Source organism: Humulus lupulus, chromosome 1 (assembly GCF_963169125.1).
Source record: "Humulus lupulus chromosome 1, drHumLupu1.1, whole genome shotgun sequence".
NCBI classification, from domain to species: Eukaryota; Viridiplantae; Streptophyta; class Magnoliopsida; order Rosales; family Cannabaceae; genus Humulus; species Humulus lupulus.
The window spans coordinates 166,310,369-166,320,155 of record NC_084793.1 but is presented as its reverse complement, the minus strand read 5'-3'; the positions used below and the strand labels follow the sequence as shown (position 1 = coordinate 166,320,155).

The 9,787-nt window shown below is 35.2% G+C and overlaps 1 long non-coding RNA gene across 1 annotated transcript; it reads right to left on the bottom strand.

Moving 5' to 3' along the window:
• Nucleotides 1-380: 380 nt before the first annotated feature.
• LOC133822154 (uncharacterized) lies at nucleotides 381-5,503 on the bottom strand. Its single transcript, XR_009887810.1, has 3 exons — nucleotides 5,055-5,503; nucleotides 4,894-4,972; nucleotides 381-584 (listed from the first exon to the last, which is right to left on the bottom strand). It is a non-coding gene; the product is annotated as an uncharacterized LOC133822154 (long non-coding RNA).
• Between the last annotated feature and the right edge of the window lie 4,284 nt (nucleotides 5,504-9,787).

The following is a 9,787-nucleotide window of genomic DNA, read 5'->3' as shown; positions in this document are numbered from 1 at the left end:
ATAAACCCTTCAAACACTATCATTGGAGGATTAGCACCAAGGACCATACAAATAACAGTAGAACTCCAATTAGCAGATTGGAATTTCACCTCTTCAACATCAACCTGGGCAATCTTCTTACCATCTTTAATCAATGGTTAAGCATATTCAAGTTTCTGGTCACAAAAGGAGAGTTTACCCGTTGTAAATTGTTTCCAGTGAGTTTGGGCCGATGCCTGAAAGTCTCCTGCCTCCACTTTGTCCACCCAGCTAGACGGATAGCCATTTCAGAAGCCTTATGCGTATCAGTCTGGGTTTCTTCTATAACGACCCGGATTTTCAAGACTTGATAATGCGGAAATATAAATGTTTTCATTAACAAAATGTCTCAAAAACCCATATAAAAAAAAAACTTTTTTTAAAAAGTCGTATGGCCATACTTAACATTTATTTACAAACATGTTTTATAAAGAGTATAGTGAGCCTAGTTTAGGAAAATTACACAACATTTCCAAAAATAAAACGGCTTCCCAAAAGGTCGGTCCACATGTACATTTGCAAGGAAGACTCCAGCGCTCACTGCTCTGCCTTGCCTTTGCTCTTACCTACAACATGAAACAACTAGGTAAGCGAAAACGCTTAGTAAGATCAACTTCCAAACAAAGCAGATAGAGAAATAGGGATCCGGACCCTACACAATCAATTTCAAGAACGCTAAAGCGTCCTGGCAAACTTATGGTCATGCCTGATAACCAAGGATAAATTAATTCACATCTAGATAAAAATCCTGCACTCAGAAAATCCCAGAACAAGCAGATATATTGTATCACAACTATATCTTACCAACAATTATATCTCTGCACTCAGAAAAATCCCAAAGCAAGCAGATATATTATATCACAATATAATTCGAGACCAACGCTCAACAATTTCCAACAATTCATGCGTAATGCGCCCTCCAACATAATTGCTAATCTGTAAAAGAGAACTGAGTCCCCACACTAAGATCTAGCCAATAAATATTCTCATCAAGGGTAACTATCGTGTTACCTAGGGAATCGCTACTTATTCAAGAGTGTAATCCAATTTACACGGTTTTACGGAGACTTCTATGTTAATCAGTGGTGCTGGTGATGTTGCGTTTTATGCCCTTATAAAACCATGTCGGACATGTAGCATGATTTCATATTATCAATAAAAGTAGTAGAAATCATTTAGTTTGACAACCGTGTTGCTTGCTTGTTTTATTACATGATTATTGAAATAATACAAACATTTATAAAATCTCGAACATATGGACAGTTACAATTATAGTGACTAGGTCACAGTGGATTATAGTTGTAATTATATGTTCAAAAGAACGAGTCCTAAGATTAGATCAGTGCATTGGATTTTCACTGATTAGGCAATCTACGATATGATCTACTTACACATTCAGGGTGTGATGTCTTGTCCAAGGCATCGACCAAGTAGATAAGATCGGATGTATTTAGTTACATCGGACTAGGACCGATATTGATTATTGATTGATAAATAAGTATCGTTGTTATCAAATCTAATCAATGTCACAACGTTGACCATATATTAAGCTGATCTTAATTCTGAGTGATAATATTCTGCTAATTATATTATTTAAATCTATTGACTTGTTCGTTACCAGCTTACCCTACGGTCTAGCCCATACTTACATCTTGGAGATTTATTAGTGTAATTGAGTGGGAGTATTATTCATAGATACGAAATCTATAACTTCTGTATGAGAAGTGAAAAGATGATTTCCTTAATTGCTTTGTTCAAAAGGTTAAATGATTGAGATCTCATTTCCGTGATTAAGTTCACGGAAATATCATTTATAAGGAACTTAGTGGGAGTTAAGGATAAAATACTGATGAGGGGTAAAACGGTAATTTGCACCCAGCTCGTTAGTAAGTCATCGATAGAGGATTGACTGATTGTAATGGTTATAACAATGGATAACGTATTTATGGTTTTGAAAATACGTTCTATGAATTCAAGAGTTCAATTCCGAGTCTATAGTGGAGTCACGAGGAATTAATAAGGTAGTGAAATTATTCGTAAATAAATTCACGGTAACTTGTTGGAGCTTGATTTCATGGATCCATGGTCCCCGCATCACCTTTGAGTAAATCATCTAGAATGTCTCAATTAATTGATTTAATTATCAATTAGGATTTTTAAAAGTTGACTAGGTCAATTTTGGAAAATTTACAGAGATATGAGATTTGGAGAATAAAAGAGAATATTTTGGTAAATTTATTAATATTGATAAATTGGTATCAATATAAATAAATAATATTAAATCAAGTTTCAAATTATAATTAGTTAATTTGAATAAGGATTTAATTAATTAATTAAAAATAAATAAATAAAAGGTTTTGAATTTAGGCCCAGTTGGGGTTTAAATTCAAAATAAAGAGATTGGGCCCAAGTTCATTTATGGCAGCCCAAGGCTTTTAGTTTTGTTTATTATTTTTAATTAATTTAAATTTAAATAAATCCCATTAAGTTGCCTATATAAGGAATATGATATCTAGGGTTTTTAGTAGCAAGTCAGTCTCAGTTGATTTGGGTAAGTGAAAACCTAGACACTCTAATCCTTTCTTAGCCACAATCTCTTCTTCTTTTCTAGATCTCTATCTCATGTGTTGAGAGCCAGCCCACACTAGTTCTAGGTTGATCAAAGGCTTGGTGAGGAAGACTGTGTTGCTGATCTTGTTCAATCTCTTGATAATACTCTGCTACAGAATGGAATCAAGGGTTAGAGAGATTGAAGGATGGAGTTGTTCCAGTTCCGCTGCGTAATGTAAGTTTTTACTTTACTTTGTATTTGTATCAATTTCATAGGAGCATGTTCTAGGAATTTGCATGTGTTGTGTTGATAATATGTAAATTGCATGAAAATAAATAAAGATCTTGCAATTAGTTTTTCCTACAGGTGAGCAGTTGCCCCTAGGGTGTTCAGCCTCACTCAATCTTGGCAACCCCTAGTATCTCTAGGCACTCTCACTGAATGGCCAATATTCACGGCTGCTATCCGGGAATAACTTATCAGAGCACTTGCTCAGATTCTAACCGTCCAATGATTAAGTAAGCATGAGGGCCCCTAGGTCCCATTTATCTTGGCGCCCCTAGGTTTAACCAGCTTATCCTCATCTCATGGCCACTCGTCGCGGTAATGAACCGGACATAAATAAAATCAAGCAGTGTGACGAGGATCAACCGTCTAGGATATGACGGACTTCTACCGTTCATATTTTCTAAATCAGCACTCACTAGACTAACGTCTCTAAGCAACTTTCTATGACAGCATATATATATGCATGTATCCCTATACTAACATACAAGACAATAATCATTTCATGTTGCAGCCATACAATATAAGTTGACTTACTTGGAGTCCTTAGCGCTCAGCAAGTTTTCACCCTCCAACGTTCAGTCCAGTTACGCTTAGCCAATACTGTAGTTATCCATACAGTATACTCTGATTAATTATGGCACTCATAATTCATTATTATTATTTTGGGCAGTTTGGTCATTTTAATAAAAGTCATTTGTAAGGATTTATAATCCTTATTTGGTTTTTAAACCTATTAAGGAAAGTCATACAAAATATTCGAGACTAAACCCTAAGTCTCGGGGAGACCTATCCTAAGGTCTCGATACCTAGGCTCGGGTATCACAATGGTATTTCCCCACAACCCGCTAAAAATCTTATTCTTTCAAGGTATCACTATTAACCTGCACTTTCGACTAGTCGGTTAAAATATGTAAGATTTTAGCCGGTATTATATCCAGAAAATACAAATAAATTCCTTAATTATTTTTAAAGAAAATAAACTCTTTAAATTTTCCTTTTATTTTTCTTAAGGTTTTAATATCTAAAAACCGTTTTAAGAAAATTGCCTAATTTGTCTTAATTAGGAAAACCATTATAAATTTCTCATCTTGACTAATTAATTTTCCAAAAGCAATTAATCAATTTTTACTTACTAGAAAAATAATTCATTTAAACTCAAAGGGGTAATTTTAGTGAAAATATGATTTCAAGACTTACCAATTTATATCTTGAAATAAACAAAATTTTACTTTTTACCTTATGTTCCAAAATCTCATTTTTACACTAAGTGTGAAAAACCTATTTTTCACATTTTTAACTACATACTTCGTTAGTTCATAACTTGAAATTTACTTATCCAATTGTTACCAAAATTTCCCAATTCCATTTTTGTTATGCCATTTAGGTCTTTGAAAAATCTTAGGTCAAAATGAGCATTTTTTATTGGTGAAATCATTTTCCAACAATGAGGTAAAAATGACCTTATTTTCAAGTCCTTATTTTTTCCAAACTTTGACAGTTAATAACTTTCAAACAGTTCAATATTTTATTACCAAATTTTACAGTGGAATAATGGGTTATGCCAGTAATATGTCCACAAAATTTTAGAAAAAACTGGGTTCATTTGCCCTATACAGTGGCTGTCCAAACTTGGTTCCGAAAATAAGAATACGAAAAAAACAGTTTTTTACCTAATCTTTGAAATAGCATAACTTACTCATTTCTAAACATTTTTTTAGTGTTTCAAAAGCTCAATTTTATGTACTCAATCTCAACAACATCACAGTACAATTTAATTTTACAAAAACAATATACAGTGGCTGCTTGACCCCTTGGAAGTCACAGCTCAAAACATGTTTTGTTTTAGGGTATCCTACAAAACCCTTGGGGGTTTTGGTTCCCATTTTCAAAAATAAATACACATGCATCATAAAAATTATTAAACAACTACCATAACCTTATTACATCACCAACAAGAAACTTTAAGCATTAGATATACAAAATAATGCTTAAAACTAAAAACCCTACAACAAAATCATCAAAAGTAAACTTTTTACCTCTTTGGTGTTCTTGCTTAAGGTTTGGACCTTCCTATTAGCTTTGGCTCCTCCAAAGCCTTTCAAAAACCCTAACCAACTTCCCCCAACAACATAGTTAATTAGCTATTTGAAACTCTAAGCTTAAAACTTTACAAAAGCCTAGATTAGTGAAGGTTTACCTTAGGGAAAATACTTCCTAGACCAAGACTTAGCCTCCAAGTTTTCCTTGGTGTTCTTGAGGTTGAATATTGAGAGAACACTTTGAATGGTCTTAAAAAATCAGATGAGTGAATGAGAGAGGGTGGTGTGATCGGTTGGGGAGGGATGGGAGAGTTATATACTATCTAATTTATCTCAAAAACACTCAAGTGTTTTCCTCCCACTTGCCCACTTGACTTGACTTAGTTAAAATGAGATTTATCTTTATTAAGTTGGGTTCACACCACCTAAAACACCACATGGCCGGCCACCCTTTGCCATATATGATCATTTCATTTTTTTTTTTTTTTTTAATAAAGGTTTCATAAGAAGAAAAGTCCAAATTGGCTTTTGACACCTTTTTTCACTCTTATTAAGTTTTAATCACCAAACTTATCATTAATTAATTAAATTAAATGTCTCTCACATTTAATTTAATTAATCACATAATAATATTTAACCTAAGGTCCATTCATGGAATAAAATTCCCCATTTCGGCAAAATTAGGCATTTACCACAAAATGCCTTAAAATTTCCATTTTCTTTTAGGTTTATTATTTTTGACCAAACTTTAACTTTTATGAATGTATTTTATGCCCAAAATATAATTGCCATGATTTTTCGTTTTATTTTCCGAGATTTTTACCCGATCAGGATTTTTGTGTCGGTCAAGGACCGAAAGTCTTATCTTGACTTTTAAAATCACAAAATTCATATTTTGGCTAGCAATAACTCATGGACTACTTACAAACAAAATATAATATTATTTAAAATAATATTCTTAACCCGGGGGAAAAATCCCGACCCGAGTCGTTTAAAGGTACCCGAAAATGCAGGACGTTACATCTTCACCTTCCGTCAATCCACCCGCTTCAACATTTAGGTTCAATCCCTTAGTCGGACCTTCACTGTCAGTGAGCACATCATCAACAACAAATCCATCCTGGTCATTCACATCTTGGATTGAAGGCGAGCCCTGAGCAATCGACCGAGTCACAGGCTTCCGAGTCAATTTCTTCTTCTTCGCCATGGAAGAGAGGGAAACGAGTCTTCCAGCCTTATGAGAAACACCTTCAAAAAAAATAAAAAAGAGGTACTTTAAAGACCTTATAACTTGTTTTGTCTTTATTAGGCGTGGGGTAGGCAAACTTGACTGAAACAAGGAAGAGTAAGGAAACTATTTTTCATTGAAATTGACACTACGAGACACATAGACTTTTCCATTGGGGTGTCGACACCTATATCCTTTGTGAGAAGGAATGTAGCCTATAAAGACACATTTTTTGGTTCTAAAGGAAACTTTATGAGTGTTATACAGTCTAAGCAAAGGAAAAAAAAAAGAGCATCCAAACACTTTTAAAAAATTATAATCTCGTGTTTGCTTAAAAAGAAGCTGAAATGGAGAAGCATTCTTCAGATTTGGGGTGGGAAGCCTGTTGATAATATAAGCTGCTGAAAGAAATGCTTCACACCATAATTTAAGTGGCATGGATACTTGAGCAAGTAATGAGAGACCCATATCTACAACATGTCTATGTTTACGTTCAGCTCTACTTTTTTTTTTTTTAGTGTGAGGATATGGATGACGAAAAGTAATACCTAAGGTTTTAAGAATGGGAGCAAGCTTCCTATATTCACCCTCCAATCTGTTTGTATGCATTTTATTTTTGTTTGGAAAATTCTTTCAACATATGAATTGAAATGAGAAAAAATTGAAGGCACTTCATATTTGGTTTGCATAGGAAAAACCCAAACATATTTTGTAAAATCATCAATGAAACTTACATAGTATTTATAACCATCCATTGATGTATAAAAAGAAGGACCCCACACATCTGAATGGACAAGTTCACAACAAGAAGATGTTTTTGGAGTTGAACTAGGAAATGAAAAACTGTGTAATTTTCCATATTGACAAGAATCACAAAATGGTATTTCATTGCATTTAAGAGTTTGATTTACAGTAGACAAAATTTGGCCTAAAATTGGCTTTGAGGTATGACCAAGCCTACAGTGCCAAAGAGATACATTTTCATATTGTTTTGTACAAAGAAAATTTGTAGACTGTACAGACGAAAACTTTGACTGTGAGTGAACTGAAGTAGAAAATTTTGACTTTGAGTGAGCTCGCTGAGATGGGTCTTGAAAACTGGTCTTGGCAACATCGAGTTTGTATAGGCCATCACTAAGGGATCCCTAAAGAAGAACTTGCTTGGTTGTCTTGTCCTTAATAAGACAAGAAAGAGAATCAAACTCTAGAACAACATTATTATCTTTGGTAAATTGACATATGCTTAGCAAATTCTTTGTAATATTATGGACATGCAAGACATCTTTAAGCACTAAAGATTGAAGATTATTACTTGTGGATATAACATTGGAACCAATATGAGCAATAGGGAGGGAAGAACCATTACCAACAACTACTTTTGCCCTGCCTTTGTAGTCAGTTTGGGAGCTCAGATTATGGGAATCAGCCGTGAGATGGTAAGTAGCACCACTGTCAGAAAACCAAGCATCTGGATCTTCATCAGGGCTTTGAGCATCAACAAGCGCCTGTGGAGAGGTTGTGTAAGAATTTTTGGAGGAAGAAGGTGTGGTGTGATCAGGACCATGAAAGTTAATGTCAAATCTGTGGAAACATTTTTGGACAGTATGTCCAAGTCGACCACACAATTGACAAGGGGGACGATTTTCACGGTCATTTCCTGTTGGGTTGCTGCGAAAGGAAGAGCCAAACCGATTTCCTCTTGAGCCAAAACGATTTCCTCTGCCATTGTGACTGAAATTGGTTCCACGACATCCACGAATAGAAAGATGGGAAAATTTTGCTTGAACCAAATCAAGATTTGGAGTTGTATTTTGTTCAGTCTTGATTTCTTGGCTTTTAAGAAAGTACTGTACTTCTTGAAGAGACAAAGAGTCGGTGCGGCAAGTAAGATGAACAACAATGGCTTCATACGCTAGACCAAGACCACTCAGTATGTGCATAACAAGTTCTGAATCTTTAATGGGATCTCCATCAGCAGATACGGTATCTGCTATATTCTTCATTTTGAGAATGTATTCATCAATGGATAAGGAGCATTTCTTGGTGGTTTGCAAAGAAAATCGAAGGTGCAGAAGTCGAGCTTTCAATTATGTTGTGAAGAGCTTTGCAAAGATACTCCAGATCTTAGCAGAGGTTGTGCAATTTATAATGTGACCAAGCATGTGTTCAGTGACAAAATTCATTAGCCAACTCATAAGAAACTTGTCATAACTAATCCACTGAGTATATTCTGGGTTAGGAACATTACCAGTAGTGAGTGATGGTGGTTGTGGAGTTGTTCCAAGAAGATAACCCTCAAGGCCATGAGCCATTGTAGCTGAAAGAATGAGAGATCTCCATAATGGATAATTTGTGTGATCCAATCGAAGAGTCAGAGGAAAGAGATTGTTGGTCGGAGCAAGGGGATTCTGAGCTATCAGTTTCGGAGCAGTGGGAAGGTTGACGACTGAAGCTTGTGGTGGTGGGGGATTGTTGATTGATGGTGGATCGGCGGCAATGGTCGGAGCAAGGGAATTCTGAGCTATCAGTGTCAGAGCAGTGGGAAGGTTGACGACCGAAGCTTGTGGTGGTGGGGGATTGTTGATTGATGGTGGATCGACGGCAATGGTTTCTGATACCATTTTAGAGCAAAGAAAACCAAAGAAATGAAAAGAGACTAAACTTGTAAAATGAGGTTTATGAGAAAATGACAAGCTCTGGTCAGAGATTTGATGTATTTATATGCCACTGAATAACCCAATCAAGAAAGGGTTGTTACAAATCATTAACAATTAAGGTAAGTTGTTATAACAGCCAAAGAAAAAACAACTCATACTATTTTTTATTACAACTAACTATAAACTAACAGCAGCCAAGCCATAGCAGGCCCTCTCCTTGTCTCAATAAGTTTTTTTTTTTTTTTTTTTGAAAAGAGAGCTAGGAGTAATGGTTTATTGTCTTTTGAATCAAGCACTCTCTCTTCCTCTCTCCCTATAGCTCATGCCTAAAGCAAGAGCATTCAAGCTTTGTGTGCTTGATTTTTACAATAGACATAAGCATACACTCTTATGAGTTGAAACCCAAAGTATATATTAGAACATTCATCTAATCCACACAAGTGTGGATATCTTTACTTCGCGAATTTGATTGGATTTGTTAAATTGAATTTGATTGGATTTGCCCAATCAAATCCAATCCTCACAAGGGTTGGTAACGGCTTTATCAGCAACCTATAAGTACAAAGGCCACATTTTGGACACACTAATGTGCACGCATCGGAATTACTCTCAAAACTCATTTACTTTCATACTTTCGACTGCCTAATTCTAGTATCTCACCACCAATCTACGACGAAGATAGATGGCATTTTCTTTATCATTCTTTCACTCTATCACATTATTTCTATTTATTTACTGACTTAACCATTGCAGTTCCATTGCCCAGTATCACCCCGATGTCCCTAGGCTTTTGCAATCACTTTTCTTTGTCTTACAAATGATCAATGCCTTTTATTCCAATCAACTTCGACATTAAATTTCATCATCTACAGCTTCCTTTTAAAGCCAAAGCCAAAGCTTGTTTCTAGAACCTTAAGATGACCTCTTTAATAAGTTGGTAATGTTGCTGGTTTATGCAAACGGTTTAATATAATAGTGGAAAGACCAAGAGAAGGATCAGACACTG